Source organism: Asparagus officinalis, chromosome 6 (genome assembly GCF_001876935.1).
Source record: "Asparagus officinalis chromosome 6, Aspof.V1, whole genome shotgun sequence".
Lineage (NCBI taxonomy): Eukaryota > Viridiplantae > Streptophyta > Magnoliopsida > Asparagales > Asparagaceae > Asparagus > Asparagus officinalis.
The window spans coordinates 8,540,946-8,563,080 of record NC_033799.1 but is presented as its reverse complement, the minus strand read 5'-3'; positions in this window follow the sequence as shown (position 1 = coordinate 8,563,080).

Below are 22,135 nucleotides of genomic sequence, written 5' to 3'. Positions count from 1 at the left end.
GCGGGTCGGATCAGAGTGACCCGCACGCTGGCGGGTCGGATTCAAGTGACCCGCGATTCTCGATCTTTTCGGCTGCCGTTTTGGATTTTGGCCTCCAAGTTTGATGCAGTCTTGGTTGTTTCTTCTTAGCTATGTCCTTTTGCATCTTTTGTGCTTTTTGCACAAGAATTCGCGTGCGCGCAAGCGCGCGGCGCTTTTGAATTTGCTCCTCCAGAGTTGAACGGATCCTTTTGATTTGGATCCATTCATTTGCTATTGGTTTGGAGGGAAGGACATCTGTCCGCTGTTGGGGTGTTTGGCGTTGCCTAATTTTCAGATCCGCATCGTAACGGATCCCGTCAATTGACTCCAAGGCTCTAGCGAGTTGGCGCGCACAGCGTTAGCGCTGTCTTTGACGAGGTCTCTTCGATAAAATGGGCGCGCCTTCTGTACTCAACTCCTTGATTGAGGAGGAGTTCAGATCTGCAGATCTGGACTCATTAGAGGCCGGAAGGGCGTTGCAAGGTTCAGCTACCACAACAACGGGGGCGTTGATCTTCCTTCGCTTGCGAGAGGCGGAGGATCTGGAGTAGGAGGACGACAGATATTCCTCGAACTTCAGTTGGTCGAACTTGTATTCGACCACTTCTTCAATCCAGCAACGACGTTCGCCGCTGAAAGGAGGCCCTAGGCTTGTATTTATAGGGCTCCAGAAGCGGTTATTTGGATGAGAACAAGTGATTTGGCTCTATCTTCAGTTAACAACAGTCTAACCACGTTTGGGGATGATATCAAGTCAGTTAGGAACCCCTGGAACAGATAAATCCTGTGAAAATAGCTTTAAAACCGTCAAAACGCGTTTCAGGTTCCAGACTGCGCTTGCGCAGGTCGGACCAGTCCGACCCGCGCTTGCGCGGGTCGGGTTGATCCGTCCCGCGCTCGCGCGGGTCGGTTTTCCTGCGCTCGCGCAGGTTTGCTGATTTTTTCTTCTTTTCCGTTCTCTTTCTTCGAGACTTGTCCTTTCGCGTGTTTGGTTCGCTTTGTTGATTTGTATGCTTTGAGTTGATTGTTGAGTGCTAGCTGATTAACGTGCGCGTGTTGATCGACGTGCATGAACTGATTGTCACGTGCGTGTTGATCGACACGCATGAACTGATTTACGCGCGTGTGTTGATTGACGCATGCGAGTTGATTGGCGCGCGCGAGTTGACTGTCGAGCGCACAAGTCACTTGGTTCGCCGTTTTGCTTCAGGCGCTTGTCGGCGTCAGATAATCCTCTTAGACTCGGATAACGATGTTCGTCGTCTTCTCTCTGTCTCGAGCTGTGTGCGGACACCTATATGCATTTTTAGACGCCTACACCCCCATCAAACACCGATGATGGAAGTTACAATCTGACGACTTCCAGAAGGCTACAATTTGAAGACTTTCACGTAGATCGCTGAAGGTTACAATCTGACGACCTTCACGACAACCGATGAGAGCTCTAGTTCAACAGCATTCACAATCAACATCGGGAGTTACAATCTGATAACTCTCATATTCTCAAGTAGTCAAGACGTAGATTACAAGACAATGATCTTTGCAACGCTATGACAAAAGAGATTACTTGTTGATAATCTCTCCAAAGCAAGACGCGGAACTCATCACCACGCTCTAAGACCAAAGTGCGGAGGTCCTCCCCGTGTATCAACACCAAAACGCGAAGGTCCTCCCCGTGTGTCAATAGTAAAACGCGAGGGTCGAACCCACGTTACAACATCAAAACGCTTGGGTCGAACCCACGTTACAACATCAAAACGCTGGAGTCGGACCCGCGTTACAACATTAAAACGCTAGGGTCAGACTCACGTTTTTCAATGCCCAGCGAGTACCCAACTCCGCGTCTCCAGTCTAAAATACCGAGTTAGAGTCCTGAACGCCAACGTGGGCGTTTGACTCGTTCAAACATGAGCTGAACGGTTCCAAAACCGGTTCCCATGATTTGTGGGCGGTTACACCCCACTTAGGAGTGATTTAAGGGGTGGTTACACCCCCTTAATCCCCTATAAAAGCGAGTAAACTCAACTGAGTTCGGGGTTGGCTTCTTTGGTCCGGAGTTCAAGGCTTTTTCGGCTGGCATTTTTCGGATCTGGGACTTGGCAACAGAAGAGATCCTTGGAGCATTTTCTGGAGCTTGGGAGATCTGCAACAAGAGCTTCTTCATCCTTGGCTTATCAATCGAACTTTCAGTTCAAATCAACTCTTTTTCAAGAGTTTAAACTCATTCAGAGTTATCAACTCGTCCAGAGTTCTAAAACTTGCCACGCAAGTTCTCCACAACGTCAAATCGTGAGGAGGAGACATCGTTCCAGTGAATCAAGACGTCGGATCGTCAACGGAGAGCAAACTCGACGCGAACATTCGAGGGAGGCACTCCATCGCCATCGTGAAGAACACAGTTTTAAACAAAGGGGAGAATCAAATTCGTTCTCCTCTCTTTTGTAATCGAATTATAATCGGAATCAAAGAAATACATGTTAATTTTCTTTTATTCTTTTCATTGCAATTTTTCCAACATACAAAAGATGGCGACTCTGCTGGGGATGAGCTTCTCTGATGAAGAAGTGGTGGCGCAATCCGATGTTCATCTCACTAGAACAACCGTCGAAACTCTCGTAGTAGAGTTTGATCAAGCCAAGTTCGATGAGGCTCTCTCCTCCGGATCCCTTAGCCCCAAGGCTATGCGCAAGATCCACAAAGTCTCCAAGACGACTTGCTGGAGTGCCGAAGAAAGTCCTCTCATTTGGCCAAAATTCATCAAACAGCCCCTCCTCTGAAGGACTGGGTTCTGCCTTTACCAAACTCGTTCAACGAGTTGAAAACTCCACACCCTCATCAACAAGACGTGTCATGGGTGGTAAAAGGCCTACGATAGAGATAGATCCAATCAACGTCGATGATGCCCCTGCAAAAACCTTAAAACAGGACAAGAAGAGCGTTGCTCGTCGAAGAAGAAGGTCTCAGCGACGAGCACAACTCCAAGAAAATCGATCCTCCAACCAACGCGAACTTCGCGTTCATGAGCTTAAACGCGACCCTGAGCTTCGCGTTTCTACTTTAGAACGCAAGCCTCGTATTTATGAGCCCAAACATGAGCTTCGCGAGAACCAGACTGAACGCGGCCCTCAATGGCGTGTTTTACAGCCAAAACGCGGACCTCAAGCCTTCGTTGAACGCGAACTTGAAATTCGTGTTTCCCAGTCAAAACACGACCCTCGCGTCGACAATGAAGAACGTGACCCTCATGTTGCCAAACCAAAATGCGGACCTCGCGTTTCAAGTGCCAAGCGAGACCCCTAAATACTCTGCGTAGCGCGACTAGATTGAGGGGCAGATATAAGAAGTTCATGGATTCAAGGTATCTAAACTAGATTCATGTTCACCAAGAACCAGTCCTGTCCAATCATAGACTGGGGGTTCCAGTTCAAACCTCACGATTAGTGAGTAATTCTCCTCGAATCTTTACAACAGATTTGAGAGAGTTCATATCGAGAGAAAGACCGATGCAACAAATTATTCGTTCATTCCAATGTGAACGACTGATCCCTACGGTCCTCTCGGGACCCTAATGCTACTCATATGCGGCCAAACCGTCGATATTCAACCGACCAACGGACGTTGTTTTGCCTAACCAACAACGACGTTCGCACAAGAAGAAGTCTCCAGAGATCGAATATACTGAGGTCACTATCAATATGATCGGCAGAGGGAAAGCCTCAGGTCCTAGTTCCGATGACTCTGAGACAAGTCGTTCACCGACCGTCAGAGAAATCGCTAACGAGTTTGAAGGAGTTTACCGACGCACTCGGACGCGAACAAGAGCCATTTCCCCTATCAACTATCAGAGGTTAGCCAGGGGAATCAATTCCAATGATGAAAACTCAGCCATTGCAGAGTCCCAATCATCAAACTCTTTTGTTGAACATGAGAGCCCAGCTTATATGACGGGAAACCATGAAGATCTCCCGAAGAGACTTGATGAGCAGGAGGCCATGATCAAATCTCAGCAAGAGGCCATCAATGAACTCATGGCCCTGTTGACTCAAATCGTCGCAAACAAGGCCAAATCTCAGAAGACATATTCGCCACCCAGGCAATAATCTTCCCGGAGAGGAAAAACGTCTTCATCTCGACCTCACACAAGCAAAGGGAAGGGAAAGGTGGTTGATGACACGGCTTCTGACCAAGAAGCCCACAACCTGGAATCTTCCTCTGATGAAGGAAGAGAGACTGAGAACGAGTATAATCTCTAGTCTGCCAAAATGGAAGAATTGGAAGCCCGCCTCAATGCCATGGCCAACAGAAGCAAGCTCCGACCGAATGGGATGCAGCCCCTTATCCTCTAAAATTTAAAGTCCTGACGCTACAAACTTTTGACGGCACGGGATCACCGAACCAACATATTTATCATTTCAAGTCACAGACTGGGAATGTAATATCAAACGATGCCATACTGGCTCGATTGTTCATTGGCACCCTTAAGGGAGTTGCCTTTGAATGGTTCAGAAAACTACCTGCCGGATGTATCCAAAGTTGGGCAGATTTAGAGAGACTCTTCCTGTCAAGATTTTTTGAAGAGGATACAGAAGTCTCCATCCATACCCTTCTCGCCACTAAGCAGAAGAAGAAGAAATCCGTCAAAGCCTTCGTTAAAAGGTTCCGAACCATGGCTCTCCGGTGTTCGTCAGGTATGACACAGTCTACTTTAGTAGAAACCTGTCGACACAACTTGCAGACCGATCTCCTAGCCCGAATCGGAGTTGCGGAATGTCGTTCTTGGAGACAACTAATCTCTCAAGACGAACAGGCTCAAAAGATTATTGTCAGGATCAAAGCTGAAGAACAAAGTAGGCAGGATCAACCAGAGCAATCGGACCAAGCCAACCTTCTCCTGAGCAATCGGACCAAGCCCAATCTCCTCAGTCAGAAGGGGAAGATACTACGACCACTGAAGCTAATCCTCTTCAGTAGGATGTCGGGTCTCCAATAACTATCACGTTAACAATTACCTATGATAGTCAAACTCATTAGATAGTGGCCTACTCCTTTTTCCCCCTGCACTTGTTCAAGACTGGGGGTTGGTTTATTTGTAGTTCATTGGATTATGAGTAATAAAGCTTCTGAGTTGTTATGTTTAATAGAATACCTCTGTCAACCACAAAATCTACCAAAACTATCATGTTAATAGTTACCTCTGATAGTCCATCAATCTGCCAATCCACTTCAATAGGAGGACATGTTCACAAAATTATTATGTTAACATCTACCTCTGATAGTCCCTCAACTTGTCAATCCTCTCCTCAATAGGATGACAGGTCCATAAATCTATTATGTTAACATCTACCTCTAATAGTCCCTCAACTTGTCAATCCTCTCCTCAATAAGATGACAGGTCCATAAATATATCACGTTAATAGTTACCTCTGATAGTCTATCAATCTGTCAATCCTCCTCAATAGGATGACACTCCTCAATAGGATGACAGATCCATAAATCTATCACGTTAACAGTTACCTCTGATAGTCCATTAATCTGCTAATCCGCTTCAATAGGATGGCAAGTCCACAACTATCACGTTAACAGTTACCTCTGATAGTTAAACTCATCAGATAATGGCCTACCAGGTGATGTGCCTCTATTCCGACTTCATGGATAGTGCCCCACTAGGCGATGTGCATTGTCTACCTCTTTTTATTCTCCTGCTAAGTCTTAATCAAGACTGGGGGTTGATTACTTGGAATCCACTAGATTAAGAGTAACGAATCTTTCACATCGTCGAGTTAACATTACACTTCTGACGATCATCATCCTCATAGAGTATGCATTCAACTCGCATTACTCCCAATTTGTCACGTTAATAATATACACCTCTGACAATTAACTTATCAATCCTTACCAATAGGATGATAGGTCCTCAAAATTATGCAAATCACAATCTTTCCCAATAAGACACTAAGTCTTCAAAATCTTGTTCAAATCACAAGCATCAAAATTTATCGCTTTTGATGATAAACTCATTTAGCAAGTTTCCACAGCGAGACGCTAATTCCTAAAATCTTATGCAAGTCACAAGAACACATTCCTGTCACGTTATCAATATACCTCTGACAAAATCCACTTATCAATCCTCGTCAATAGGATGATAAGTCCACAAAGTTACTCCAATCGCGACACAAATCCCTGTCACATTAACACTAAACCTCTGACAAAATCAACTTATCAACCCTCTTCAATAGGATGATAAGTCCACAAAGTTGCTCCAATCGCAACACAAAATCCAGTCAAGTTAACATCACACCTCTAACGATCAGACAAACTTATCGACTCTCTTCAATAGAGCGATAGGCCCATAAAATACTGTTAGGTTAACATCACACCTCTAATAGTCAAACCCTCCCCAATGAACTTGTTAATCCTTTTTCAATAAGAATAGCAATTTTTTATTATAAAATCCCCAACGGATTAAAGATTTTCTGGAATTATCCTAGTGATAACCAAGAAAATTTATGAATTTTACTCTAAGTAAAAATTCATGCCAAGTTAATACTACACCTCTGGCGCTTCCAACTTTCTTTCAGTGTTTCAAGTCACACAGAAAGAAACAGCACCATAAATCCAAGTCTTCACGCATGGGGGGGTTTATCTCGACCCCTAAACAGAGATAAGCCTGCATCTAACACATGCTGTCGGGTGGTTCGTTCCCGCGAAAATGATCAAGTCTACGTATTCAACATCGTAGCGCCAAAATCCATGCCTTACACGCATGGGAAAATTTATACCGAATCCTAAGTAGGGATAAGTCAACGCCTAACACACGTTGCCGGTTAGTCTTTCACCGTAAAAAGGATAAAAGTCTACGTATTCGACATCGTAGCAGGTCGTTATTAATAACGCCAAAATCCATACCTTACACACATGGGGAAATTTATCCTGAATCCTAAGTAGGGATAAGTCAACGCCTAACACACGTTGCCGGTTAGTCTTTCACCGTAAAAAGGACAAAAGTCTACGTATTCAACATCATAGCAGGTTGTTATTAATAACACCAAAATCCATGCCTCACACGCATGGGGGACGTTATCTCGATCCCTAATTAGAGATAAGTCTACGCCTAACACGCGTTGCCGGTTAGTTTTTTTCCGTAAAAATGACAAAGTCTATGTATTCAAAATCATAGCATTAAGTCTAAGAGGGTTCATTCTCTTAGCACAACGTTACATGTAAAACGGATTCAAATAATTCACATGCTAGCCCGACTCAAACGGTAGTCGGTAAAGGCTTATCAAATCCGTTGATGGCTGAGGGTTTGCCAAAAATCCTATGCATGTTCGTAAATCTATTAGCTTAATGGATGTGAGCCGAGACTTGAAATGAATAAGCTGAAGACAAGTCTCAAAGACTTAGTCAAAAATGCATGAAAGTCACCTCCGCATCGAAACGCCGAGGTCAGACCCGCGATGCAAAAATCAAACGCTGAGGTCAGACACTGAGGTCAGACCCGCGATGCAAAAACCGAACGCTGAGGTCACACCCGTGTTCCAAATTCAACATGCAAGGGTGAGACCCGCGTCTCAAGTTCAAAATACAGAGTCCACCCCCGCATTCCAGAAGCAGGATTATGGCGCATACCTTCACAGGTCCTGCATGGCAAATCTCGTCAACCAAGATACCTTCGAAGCGAGTGCAGAGAACGACTCCTTTACAACAAGGAATCAATAGCTCCAGGATCAGAGTTGAGATCCAAAGTATTCCAAAAATTCGTCCCAGTCAACCGCGAACTTTCAAAAACTTTGGAGTGGGTTCTGTAGGCTGTCTAAAAATTACAATAGATAGCTTATCCCCCATCAAACACCGATGATGGAAGTTACAATCTGAAGACTTCCAGAAGGCTACAATTTGAAGACTTTCACGTAGATCGCTAAAGGTTACAATCTGACGACCTTCACGACAACCGATGAGAGCTCTAGTTCAACAGTATTCACAATCAACATCGGGAGTTACAATCTGACGACTCTCATATTCTCAAGTAGTCAAGACGAAGATTACAAGACAATGATCTTTGCAACACTATGACAAAAGAGATTACTTGTTGATAATCTCTTCAAAGCAAGACGCGGAACTCATCACCGCGCTCTAAGACCAAAACGCGGAGGTCCTCCCCGTGTATCAACACCAAAACGCGAAGGTCCTCCCCGTGTGTCAACAGTAAAACGCGAGGGTCGAACCCACGTTACAACATCAAAACGCTGGGGTCGAACCCACGTTACAACATCAAAACGCTAGAGTCGGACCCGTGTTACAACATTAAAACGTTGGGGTCAGACCCACGTTTTTCAATGCCCAGCGGGTACCCAACTCCGCGTCTCCAGTCTAAAATACCGAGTTAGGGTCCTGAACGCCAACGTGGGCGTTTGACTCGTTCAAACATGAGCTGAACGGTTCCAAAACCGGTTCCCATGATTTGTGGGCGGTTACACCCCACTTAGGAGTGATTTAAGTGGTGGTTACACCCCCTTAATCCCCTATAAAAGCGAGTAAACTCAACTGAGTTCGGGGTTGGCTTCTTTGGTCCGGAGTTCAAGGCTTTTTCGGCTGGCATTTTTTAGATATGGGACTTGGCAACAGAAGAGATCCTTGGAGCATTTTCTGGAGCTTGAGAGATCTGCAACAAGAGCTTCTTCATCCTTGGCTTATCAATCGAACTTTCTGTTCAAATCAACTCTTTTTCAAGAGTTTAAACTCATTCAGAGTTATCAACTCGTCCAGAGTTCTAAAACTTGCCACGCAAGTTCTGCACAACGTCAAATCGTGAGGAGGATACATCGTTCCAGTGAATCAAGACGTCGGATCGTCAACGGAGAGCAAACTCGACGCGAGCATTCGAGGGAGGCACTTCATCGCCACCGTGAAGAACCCAGTTTTAAACAAAGGGGAGAATCAAATTCGTTCTCCTCTCTTTTGTAATCGAATTGTAATCGGAATCAAAGAAATACAAGTCAATTTTCTTTTATTCTTTTCATTGCAATTTTTCCAACATACAACTAACTGTGAAGTGCCTCTCTATTCCCTCGTCTCGACATAGTTGTTGAAAGGGATCAGAAGTATATTCACCGTTGTTATCGTATCGTAACATCTTGATCTTTTTCCTAGTCTGCAGTTCCAATCTCTTCTTTCACTCCACAAATATCTCTAGGACTTCATTCTTCTTCGTCATGGTGTATACCTAACAACGCTTAGAATAATCGTCTACAAACATGACGAACCAATATCGAGTACCAAGTGATACTGTCTTGGTGGGACCCCGAACATCTGTGTGCACATGGTCCAAAATATCACTCGTCCTATGAATGGAAGTCCTGAACTTCACCTTCGTATTCTTGCTAAGAACACAATGCTCATAGAAATCAACTTTCCGACTCTTGGCTCTCTTTAATAGCCCCTGCTTGCACAAAGCCTACAATAACTTTTTACCTATATGCCCCAACCTATAGTACCAAAGTCTGTTCGCGTCCGCCTCTGAAATAACTGAAGCTATCTGGCCAATCTCGGTACTTCCCTTCAGATAATATAAATTCCTATTGCAGACTCCCTTCATCACCACCAAAGATTCCTTAGTAACATTTGATACAGCGTTCTTAAATATCACCTTGAATCCATTCGCCTCCAAAGCTCCAACTGAAATAAGATTCTTCTTCAACTGAGGAACAAATCTCATTTCATTCAATTCACAAACTACTTCATCGTGCATTCGAATCCTGATGGTACCTTCCCCCACAAATGCCATAGGATTGATCATTTCTCATGACTATCACGCCCCTATCGAGTTTCTCAAACGATGGAAACCAATCTCGTCGGGGAGTCACATGATAGTAGTACAAGAATCAAGCATCCAATCAGATGCATCCACATGGTTCACCTCTGGAGTAATCAATAGAGAAAAATACGAATCATCGGAATCATCACCTCTCGCATAGTTCACCTCATTGGCCTTCGAGCCCTTCTTCTTGCTATTCTCCTTCTCCTTGAGCTTCGGGCAATCTCTCTTCCAATATTCTTGTTCATTGCAGAACGCACACTGGTTCTTCGTTAACTGGTAGTGGCCCCTTGACTTTGACATGTTCCTATTATCACCTCTCAGATATGGACTTAAACTTCTCGTCGACAAAGCCTCTCCTAAAGTGCTAGCACGGGAAGTCTCTTTGTCATTCCTCCTTAAATCATAGTTCGTCAATGCGTTAGTCACTTCACTGTAGGTGATGGAAAATCTCCCGTTCAACAAAGTGAGCACGAATGTATTATACTCCTCATCGGGTAAGGAGAAGAACAAGATAATCACCTTGTACTCGTCCGCTATCTTCTCATCCACGTTCACCAAGTCCGACAATAACTTTGTATCGTTGTTCACATGAGTCACAATTAAGGTGCCCCTGGACATCTGGAATCTGAATAATCTCCACAGCAAGTGCAACCGATTCTCAACACTCTTCGTAAGGTACTTGTTATTAAGAATCTCTCACATATTCATCGCAGACGTCACCCCAATCACATCGTATTTTAGGTCTTGTTCCAAACAAGACCCGATCACCCCCACAAGCGTTCATATTCATTTTGTCTCATATCGCGTCATCGTATCTCTGTGGCCTCTCATGGACCATGATGGTCTCTTCTAAATTTTGAGCATTGAGAGTATCCTGTACGCGACTCATCCAGAAACCAAAATTGATCTTGTCGTCATACTTCACAACACTAATCTTAGTATTTTGAAGTCTAACCTGAACTGTACTTGCCATCGTCTTGCTGCTTTCACCAACTTCTTCTCTCATGATTACAAACTCCAAATTATAAAGAAAGATTCAAACTTTGATAGAATTGAGAAATTACCCAACTGAACCCCAGATAGGATTCCAACTAGATCTCCTAACCACACGAGGAAAGCAAAATCTTCAACGGTAACTCCACAACGCTATCTCCACCGAAGCCTAGAACTCCAAGAATCAAGCTTCAAACTATGAATCTTCCTCCACCCAATGCAAAACCCTAGATCTAAAAACTGAGCTCTGATACCAATTGTTACGTGTCATGCGGAAGCGTGCTTGACAACCAAACGAGTCGGTGAACGATGAGAGAAGTGAACTAAACCAAATTACGAGTATAATTCACCAAAAATACAACACAAATTAAACCAAACACATGAATTTACGTGGTTCGGCAATTGCCTACGTTTACGGGAAGAGGATGGGGAGATTTCACTATATGGAGGAGAAATACAACGGGTTATAACTCACAAAATTACTCAAATATAACCTTAACTAAAGCTCTCAACTCCCTCACAATATCTCTCTCTCTCTCTCTCAAAGTGCTCAAAACAATGTTAATTCCCTCCTTAAGAAACCCTAAAAAATGTATTTCTATTTATAACAAAACACAATCTCAGACATGATGGGAATCTGAAAACGAGTCCGTCACATTCGGGTGTGGCACGCACCACACCCTTGAAAACATGACAGATTCTGCACACCTGGGTGTGGCAGACACCACACCCCTGCCGAATCTAGGTGTGACAGACACCACACCCCTGCTGAATCTTCATGTTTGCCAACACTTTGAACAATTTGACGTCATTTTCTACAGTAAGTGCGTTATTTATGGCAAACTATCATTGTTTGTGACCATATATGTAAGTGCTGTGAGCATACAATTATTTAACTAATTAAACAAGTTTGATGAATTTAAGGATTTCGAACAAGACTGGACTCTTTCAATTAAAGCATCTTTGACCATCTAACTTTCCAATCGAACATCATAAGAGATTAGGCATAATGTTACAATCATATTGCAGCTAACCCGCATCCTTCCGTTGCAGACCATTTTAAACTATAGTTAGTAGAAATAGTACACAACGCCTCCCAATTGAAATTAACCGTTATAGAACAAAATGATATAGCCTCATAAATAGCCGTACTTTATTAGGAACATTTATATATGTACATCACTAGCTTCCATGGAAAATAGTGTCATGTTTGGTTCATACTCCCAAGCTTTCAAATTAGGTTAGCATACAATAAATCAGGACACTAAGTAATGTGTTGCGACAATTAAAATATATGCACAATATAGTTTACCTATGATATAAATAATAGTAGAGTTAGCGATAATGATAAGGGAAACAGGCTCGCGTCATGTAACTAATATTCTATTGCATTGTTTTTTGGTGTTAAATTGACATAATACCCACCTTGGTTTGGATGCGCTCTTATTACAAGCGAAGAGATTAGCTTCGATGTATATTTATATGTGGAAACTCGACACTACCATGATCTGGCTTATTGTACCTCTAATTAATTTGATTCCTTGGAAGCATTAGGACTAAAATCCAAGCATTTGCGTTATCTAATCCAACTGAATCTATCAAATGATTGCTATACTACAAGAACCCCGTAGTCCGTAGAGAATAATTATTCAATAATTGTTCATTTATAAGTAAGGTGAAAATGTATAATTACTTTCTTAGCCATTGCGTATGGTTACATAAAGCTGCGTAGGTTTTCTTTAATCTCGATCAAACCAATTATAGATTTTGGAGGATGTGCACTCATTTCCATTAGAAAATGATATGTTATTTCTTGACTATAGAAATATTCGGTAATTAAGCACGTTGGAATTATTTTGTTCAAAAGATAAATTTAAGATATACGCACGTGTTTGGCGGTGTGGCGAGAGAGTTTGGAGGACCGATCGAGCGAGTCTTCTTCAAAAACTTGACCGACTTCATATATTTCATGTTTCTTCGATCTCCGGGATTAGCCTCTTATTTACGATAGCCTGAACTCAAGTTCAACGCACGTGATTCGATCATGAGTCCCCTCATAAGGTTGGTTCTTGTTCTGAATGTTCAAAGGTGATCGTTTTTGGCTAGCTAGAATATTTAAAAAAAAATTGTCACGGTGTGACCTCAACAATTTCACGTTTGGTCAAATATATATGACGTGATCGTTTTGGCCCGGGAGCATTTGGGACGCATTGGCGTATCAAAACCAACAAGTACTAAGTAAGGAAGTATGTTAGTATTTTTCGTCGGATTTAAATGCAATTTTCTTATTACGTACAAGGTAATTGCTTGCGTAAAATTAGCTAAAAATAGTTCAACGAGTAAGGGGAGATGTAATTTTGCACATTTTCTGTTTCAATCGGCGCTATGTTAGATCTACATCATAAAACTTGAGATCTAAAACCATATAGCCATGATTAATTCAAAGATATTAACAAGGATCTAAAAGAGCGGAAGCTTATACCTGAATCCATTGCTTGATCTTGATTTTTAGGTTTTGGATCTTCTAACCTTAGGGTTCTCTCTAAAACCGAATTTCTCTAGCTAGATGGGGGTGTAGAGAATTAGAGAATGTAACCCTAGGTTAGGGACCATAACCCCTTATTTATAGATGTTGTACTTTTGTAATTTAGCCCCTCAATAAATTACAATTACAACCTGGTATCTGCACATATAACCCATGACTTATTTAAATACCAAATTAACCCAACTTAATTGATCACTTTAGTGGGTTATCCTGAAAGATAGCAATACACATTGATTAATCATATGTGCCCACAAATAGATTTATTAGATTAAATCCAACAATCTCCCACTTGGGCACCATATGATTCCTTAAATTGTGTATAACCTTATGAGCTCAAAAATTGCTATCACTGAAATGGTATTTCCGAACAATCTCGTCCATTGACTATATCAATATAGGATCAAAGCGGCCTTCGTCACATTTATCGTGACTCGACCCATCAATGGTCACATATACCAATACAATCAAATGACATAGATCAATCATGGATGTGCAGCATGAAAATTACATGCAATGTGATCAGTACATGTCTATTTTCAACTGGTCCTCCTTAGTGAGGTCAAAACCAAACATAATGTAACAGAGTGTCTTAACTGAAAACTTTATTCTGATCAGACAATACAAACAAACATAAAGCACCACAAATACAAACTCCCACTAAAACATAATATCCTCAAATAATACCACACCCATATGAGCAGTATGCTCATGAAAGACCTTAGGTGGTAATCCCTTAGTAAGAGGATCAGCTATCATGGAGTTTGTCCCAATGTGCTCTATGGATATCTGTCCACTCTGTACCCTTTCTTTCACAACCAGGAACTTAATGTCAATATGTTTTGACTTAGTTGAGCTCCTGTTGTTATTGGAATACATTACTGCAGATTTATTGTCACAATATAACCTTAGTGGTCTTTCAACATTTTCCAAAATGCGCAGTCCCGTGACAAAATTTCGCAGCCATATTCCCTGATTGGATGCCTCATAGCAAGCTACAAATTCTGCTGCCATAGTGGAGGAAGCTACTAGTGTTTGTTTGACACTTTTCCATGATATAGCTCCTCCTGCTAACATATAAATGTAGCCTGATGTAGACTTCCTGCTATCTTGGCATCCAGCAAAATCAGAGTCCGAATACCCAATGACCTCTAATTTCTCTGATTTTCTGTATGTGAGCATGTAATCTTTTGTTTTCTGAAGATACCTCATAACCCTTTTGACTGCTATCCAATGATCCATACCAGGGTTGCTTAAGTATCTGCCTAACATCCCAACAATGTACGCAATATCCGGACGCGTACATACCTGAGCATACATTAGACTTCCTACAGCCGAAGCATAAGGAATCTTCTGCATTTCCTGAATTTCAAGGTTACCTTTAGGGCACTGATTGAGACTAAACTTGTCTCCTTTAGCAACAGGGGTGTCACCTGGTCTGCAATCTTGCATGCCAAACCTTTTAAGTACCTTATCGATATAGCTCTTTTGTGATAATCCAAGAATACCCCGAGAGCGATCTCGATGTATCTGGATCCCTAATATAAAAGAGGCGTCCCCAAGATCTTTCATCTCAAAATTCTTTGATAGAAATCTCTTGGTTTCGTGCAACATGCCTATATCATTAGTGGCAAGCAAGATGTCATCCACATACAGAACCAGAAAAATATACTTACTCCCACTGAACTTGTGATATACACAGTCATCAACAATGTTCATCTCAAAACCGAACGAGATAACTATTTGTTGAAACTTATGATACCATTGACGAGGAGCTTGCTTGAGTCCATAGATGGATTTCCTTAATTTGCAAACCATATTCTTTGGGTCTCCTGACACAAAGTTTTCTGGTTGCACCATATAAATCATCTCATCAATGTCTCCATTGAGAAATGCAGTCTTAACATCCATCTGATGTAACTCAAGATCATAATGAGCAACAAGTGCCATGATTATTCTGAAAGAGTCTTTCGATGAAACCGGAGAGAAAGTCTCTGTATAATCAATGCCTTCCTTTTGAGTATAGCCTTTAGCCACAAGACGCGCCTTATACCTCTCCACATTACCGTTTGCATCCCGCTTGGTTTTAAAAATCCATTTACAACCAATTGGTTTTGCACCTTCTGGCAATGGGACAAGTTCCCAAACCTTATTGTCTTGCATAGACTTATACTCTTCATTCATGGCATCAATCCACTGTTGAGAGTTAGAACTTTTCATGGCCTGAGAGAAGTTGATTGGATCATCTTCTAACATTCCACTACTTTCCTCATGTTCTTGGAGAAATACAATATAATCATCCGGAATAGCATTTCTCCTTTCTCTCGTGGATCTCCTTAATGGCACTGGTTCTTGAGGTTGTTGAGTTTGTTCTTCTGGAACAGGGAGTTGTTCAACATTATCATCTTGAGGTTCCGGATTTACTTCTTGAGCAACAACAGGTATAGGAACCTGAATATTGTCAAAAGTAACTGTATGGATTGGATCTGAAGCCAATTCCTCCTCAAAACTAATGTCTCTAACCTTATTTCTCCCCCCAAACTCAACATCCTCAAAGAATGTTGCTGTTCCCGTCTCAAAAATATTCCTTATAGTGGGATCATAAAACTTATAGCCCCTAGAGCGATCAGGGTACCCAATAAAGTAGCTGCTAACTGTTTTGGAGTCCAATTTCTTTTCATTTGGCCTATAAGGCCTTGCCTCAGCTGGACATCCCCAAATATGTAAATGCTTTAAACTGGGCTTTCGACCAGTCCAAAGCTCATAAGGTGTTTTAGCAACTGCTTTACTTGGTACTCTATTCAGAATGTAAGCTGCTGTCTTAAGTGCTTCTCCCCAGAGTGACTCTGGTAAAGAAGAATGAGCAATCATACTTCTTACCATATCCTTAAGAGTCCTGTTTCGTCTTTCAGCTACACCATTCATGCTAGGTGAACCCGGCATAGTGTACTGTGGGACGATACCGCATTCCTCTAGGTATCTAGCAAATGGTCCTGGACGTTGTTCACCTGAACCATCATATCTACCGTAGTACTCACCACCACGATCAGATCTGACGGTTTTAATTCTTCTGTTGAGTTGATTCTCAACTTCAGCTTTATAGGCTTTGAACATGTCCAGAGACTCAGATTTTTCATGAATAAGATATAGGTGCCCATAACGTGAGTAATCGTCTATGAATGATATAAAATATTGTTGACCATTCCAGGATTCCGTAGGGAATGGCCCACAAATATCCGTATGTATCAATTCTAAGACATCCGAAGATCTGTTGGCACCTAATCTCTTCACTTTGGTCTGTTTTCCCTTGATACATTCAACACATACGTCGAAGTCCGAAAAATCAAGGGAATCCAAAATGCCATCAGACACAAGACGCTCAACTCTACCTTTTGAGATATGACCTAAGCGCTTATGCCATAATGTCGCCGAATTTTCCTTATTTAATTTACGCTTAGTACCACGTGATTCCACATGCAAGGATTCATTGTAAGAAGCAATTGTATCAAGCAAATATAGGTTGTCATAAATACTCAAGTAACCGGTTCCCACAACATTTGAATTAAAAGATAAACTGAATTGACTGTTTCCAAATGAACAAGAATAACCTGATTTGTCCAATACAGAAACAGAAACCAAATTCCGTCTAAAAGACGGTACTACAAAAGTATCTTTTAAATCCAAATAATAACCAGTTCCTAACAACAACCTAAAGTGCCCAATTGCTTCCACATCTACCGATTGTCCGTCGCCCACAAAGATGTGTCTTTCAACATCACTTGGCTTTCGGTAGCTCAGGCAACCCTGCATAGAAACACTTATGTGAGTAGTAGCACCAGAGTCTAACCACCAAGTGTTTCTAGGTACTGAAGCTAAATTAACCTCAGAACAGACCAAAGCAAGGAACGTACCCTTATTATCACGCCAGGCGTGATATTTTGTACAGTCCTTCTTTACATGTCCAGGCTTCTTACAGAAGAAACAACCCTGATTATCCTTATGTTGTTTCTTCTCAACTGGACCCTTAGCAGCTTCCTTATCATTCTTCCTTTTCTTGCCCTTATCCTTAGAGGCATAGGCCAAATGAGCACTTTCTGTCTTATCTTGCTTCAACCTGTCTTCTTCTTGCACACAGTATGAAATGAGCTCATTTAGAGTCCATTTCTCCTTTTGACAGTTATAACTGACCTTAAATTGGTTAAACTGTGCAGGAAGAGACAACAAAACCAGATGCACTAATAACTCGTCACAAAGATCGAGTTTAAGTGCCTTAAGCTTTGAAGCAATATGAGACATTTCCATAATGTACTCCCTGATATTTCCTTTGCCCTTATACTTCATTGAAATCAAGCTGAACGCGATGTTCACCTTAGAACGAACGCGAGGTTCGTTAAAATTGAGCTTGACGCTCACCTGAGTTGAACGCGAGGTTCACCTTAGAACGAACGCGAGGTTCGTTAAAATTGAGCTTGACGCTCACCTGAGTTGAACGCGAGGTTCACCTTAGAACGAACGCGAGGTTCGTTAAAATTGAGCTTGACGCTCACCTGAGTTGAACGCGAGGTTCACCTTAGAACGAACGCGAGGTTCGTTAAAATTGAGCTTGACGCTCACCTGAGTTGAACGCGAGGTTCACCTTAGAACGAACGCGAGGTTCGTTAAAATTGAGCTTGACGCTCACCTGAGTTGAACGCGAGGTTCACCTTAGAACGAACGCGAGGTTCGTTAAAATTGAGCTTGACGCTCACCTGAGTTGAACGCGAGGTTCACCTTAGAACGAACGCGAGGTTCGTTAAAATTGAGCTTGACGCTCACCTGAGTTGAACGCGAGGTTCACCTTAGAACGAACGCGAGGTTCGTTAAAATTGAGCTTGACGCTCACCTGAGTTGAACGCGAGGTTCACCTTAGAACGAACGCGAGGTTCGTTGAGCGCGAAGCTCGGTTAAAATTGAACGAACGCGAGGTTCGTTTGAGGTAACCACCTCCTTAATTTTCGCCATGAACCCTTAGGGTTTCAAACTGAAACCGCCGCCGTCAAACCAAAAAATCTTTGATTTTTATTTTCAAAACAAATCCAGAATTGGAAAAATTTGAAGAAAAAATCAAAGAAAAATCCAAAAAAATTCCAAAAAGATTTCGTACTGTTCATCCGAAAAAAAACCCTTTACTGTTCATCCGAAAAAAAAAATCGTACTGTTCATCCGAAACAAAAAGATTATTGTTCATCCGAACAAAAAGATTATTGTTCATCCGAACATAAAAACTGAATCTTTAACCAGAGATTTAAGATCAAAAAACCCAATAAAACTTAAATCCCTAAGAATTAATTAAGGTGGCTCTGATACCACTTGTTAGATCTACATCATAAAACTTGAGATCTAAAACCATATAGCCATGATTAATTCAAAGAGATTAACAAGGATCTAAAAGAGCGGAAGCTTATACCTGAATCCATTGCTTGATCTTGATTTTTAGGTTTTGGATCTTCTAACCTTAGGGTTCTCTCTAAAACCGAATTTCTCTAGCTAGATGGGGGTATAGAGAATTAGAGAATGTAACCCTAGGTTAGGGACCATAACCCCTTATTTATAGATGTTATACTTTTGTAATTTAGCCCCTCAATAAATTACAATTACAACCTGGTATCTGCACATATAACCCCATGACTTATTTAAATACCAAATTAACCCAACTTAATTGATCACTTTAGTGGGTTATCCTGAAAGATAGCAATACACATTGATTAATCATATGTGCCCACAAATAGATTTATTAGATTAAATCCAACACGCTATGCCAATAGAAGTTTGACCTAGGTGATGCCCGGTAGTTTTCTCTTATCGCTTAACAACCGACTATAATTTCTCACAATGTTCCCCTGTTAAGGTCCATTTTACTTTCGAGGGGTATCTACATCTTTTACGTAACGACTATTACCCCTTTCTTTGCCAAACAAATTAATTCCACAACACTGGTATATCTCTAGTTGGAAAAGCATCAAGTTACCCCTTTCTTTGCCAAACCAATTAATTCCACAACACTGGTATATCTCTAGTTGGAAAAGCATCAAATGCATACACATCGATAGTACTAAATACGCATTAAATAAAAATTAATATTTACATTGAAGAGATGAGCTCAGGATTCAGGTTGTCAGGGTGGCGGTCGACCGGCCCGGTCGACCGCATTCGTGCACGAGGCTTACTGGGCTTCGGAGCTGGTGGCGGTCGCCCGGCGCGGTCGACCGAAGATGGTAGCGGAGAGAGTTTTCTTTGGGCTTCTATTCTAGGAGCAATTGGAGAGATTGAGAGTTGATTGTTGAGGGTTTATGAGAGATTTGTAACCCTAGTTTGTTCCTCTTGATTTCTAATAGTGAAAACTCCCCCCTCCTTGCCCCGTGGACGTAGGCATCTTGCCGAACCACGTAAAACTGGTGTTTGGTTGTTTGTGCTGTTGATTTTGGTTGGTTGTTTATCTTTCTTGGCGATTGTTTTGATTTCTCGAGGCTCAACAATTGGTATCAGAGCTCCGGACTACGCTTGGGCTATTTTGGAGGAGTAGATCGCTTTAGAAGTTCACTAGGGCTTCGTTTGGTGATAAAGGTGGGATCTTTTCAGTAAAAATCTCGTCTTTTTCAATTTGGATCTATTTCTCGTTTGTTTCCGCATTGGTTTGGTGGTGCTTTGAGATATATGGCTGAAAAAGATAAAAGTGGGGAGGGTTCTTCTGGTGTGAAGGCCGTCCAAAGTTTGAATATACATTCTATGAAAATAGATGTGGAAAAGTTCAACGGCACAAATAATTTTGGACTTTGGCGATGCGAAGTCATGGATGCGCTAAATGCGCAAAATTTGGAAGATACATTGGAGTTGGACGGGAAACCGGCCGACATTGATGAAAAGGTTTGGAATAAAATGAATAGAACGGCGTGTGGTGTGATTAGGTCTTGCCTTACCCAAGACCTTAAATATGATGTGATGAATGAAACTTCGGCAAAGAAGATTTGGGAGGTCCTAGAGGGCAAATATTTGACGAAGAGCGTCGAAAATCGTTTGCATTTGAAGAGGAGGCTTTATCGCTTCCAATTGAAGAAGGGGACATCCATTAGTGATCACATGAACCACTACACGAAGCTACTTGCAGATTTGGCGAATGTAGATGTCAAGGTTGAAGATGAGGACAATGCATTGTTGTTATTGAGTTCCTTGCCTGACGAGGAATATTAGACCTTCGTCCTCACTCTTATTAATGGAAAGGCATCACTTTCGTATAGTGAGGTCACCGCAGCCCTTGTGAACTATCAACTTCGAAAGAAGGACAAGGAGACTTCCATTGAGCCGGTTGCGGGTGCATTGGTTGCAAGAGCTAAAAGTCCAAACCGTGGAAGAAGGTCGCAGTCTAGAGGGGGGCATCCTGCAGTTGGTAGGAATCAGTGTGCTTTTTGTAGAGATGATGGACATTGGAAAGCCGAATGCCCAAAATTGCAAGCTGTGAAGAATAAAGGAAAAGCTACTCAAGCTTCAGAGGTGAATATTGCTAAGGCTAGTGGCGATGTTTCAGATTCAGATTCTTCGGGCTATTCGTGCCCAGCTCTTCCGTCAGTTGATGTTGCCGACTCCACCGAGTGGATGTTGGATTCTGGTGCTACTTACCACATATGCCCTAGAAGGGATTGGTTCTCCAGCTTTCAGGAGTTGGAAAGAGGGGATGCTGTTCTCATGGGTAATGATCACAGATGCCCTATTGGTGGTATTGGTACCGTTCGGATTCGGATGAGTGACGGGATGATCCGGGAGTTGGCTGATGTGAGGTTCGTTCCTCAACTGAGGAAGAACATCATTTCACTTGGGGTATTGGAGGCATCAGGCTATAGGGTGACCTTGACGGATTCTCGCTTGAAGGTCACATCGGGGTCCATAATTGTGATGAAGGGAGTCAGGCGAAGTAACTTGTATTATCTACTTGGGAGCACGGTAGTTGATAGGGCGCTGACTACTTCTATGGCTAGACTGTGGCATTCTTTGGTGCTGGGATATATTGTTGGTTATACCGTGCATAGATTGTTGAGGAGTGCTATGACCTGCAGATTGAAGTCCTGTGAGCACATTGGTATGAGCGAGAAGACCGAGGTGGAGTTCAGCACTTCTATCCATCGATCGAGAGGTCTTATTGGAGGTGTTCAGTCAGGCATTTGGGGGCTTTCCGAGGAGGCATCATCGGGAGGTAATCGTTATTTTGTTTCCTATGTTGGGGATTGTACTAGGCATATTTGGGTTGCAACCAAGTCCCGTTGGTATAAAGACCTAGTAGTCCGCAACAGTTGGAGGAGGTGTATGGGCAGAAAGGTTACCAGTCGTACTTGTTCTAGTAGGAGTCCTTTCTTGCATTGGTGCCGAGCTCACGGCAGTTGGAGACACTTCAGAGGGAAGGAGACAGGGGGGCGACGTGATGAGATGGCGGATTTAGTGAGCCGTTCTTTTCTGGAGGAGGATCGGTATTGGTTGTCGAGCAGTGGATCTGGTATTCAGGCTTCGACAGGTTTGGGTCATCTTATGTAGTTGCTGACTGCTGCGTGTAGAGTTGTTAGATCTGGTGGAGCTGTTTCAGATTTTGGTTGGCGTCGGATATTGGGCTACCCAGCACTTGGTCACATCGCTGATGTGAGATTGGATCCGATTGCGCATTTAGGATTCAGAGGCTCGTTCGGCTATCAGTGGGGAGCTTCTGAGTTTGGTCTGAGCAGGTTTGTCACTTTGGACTC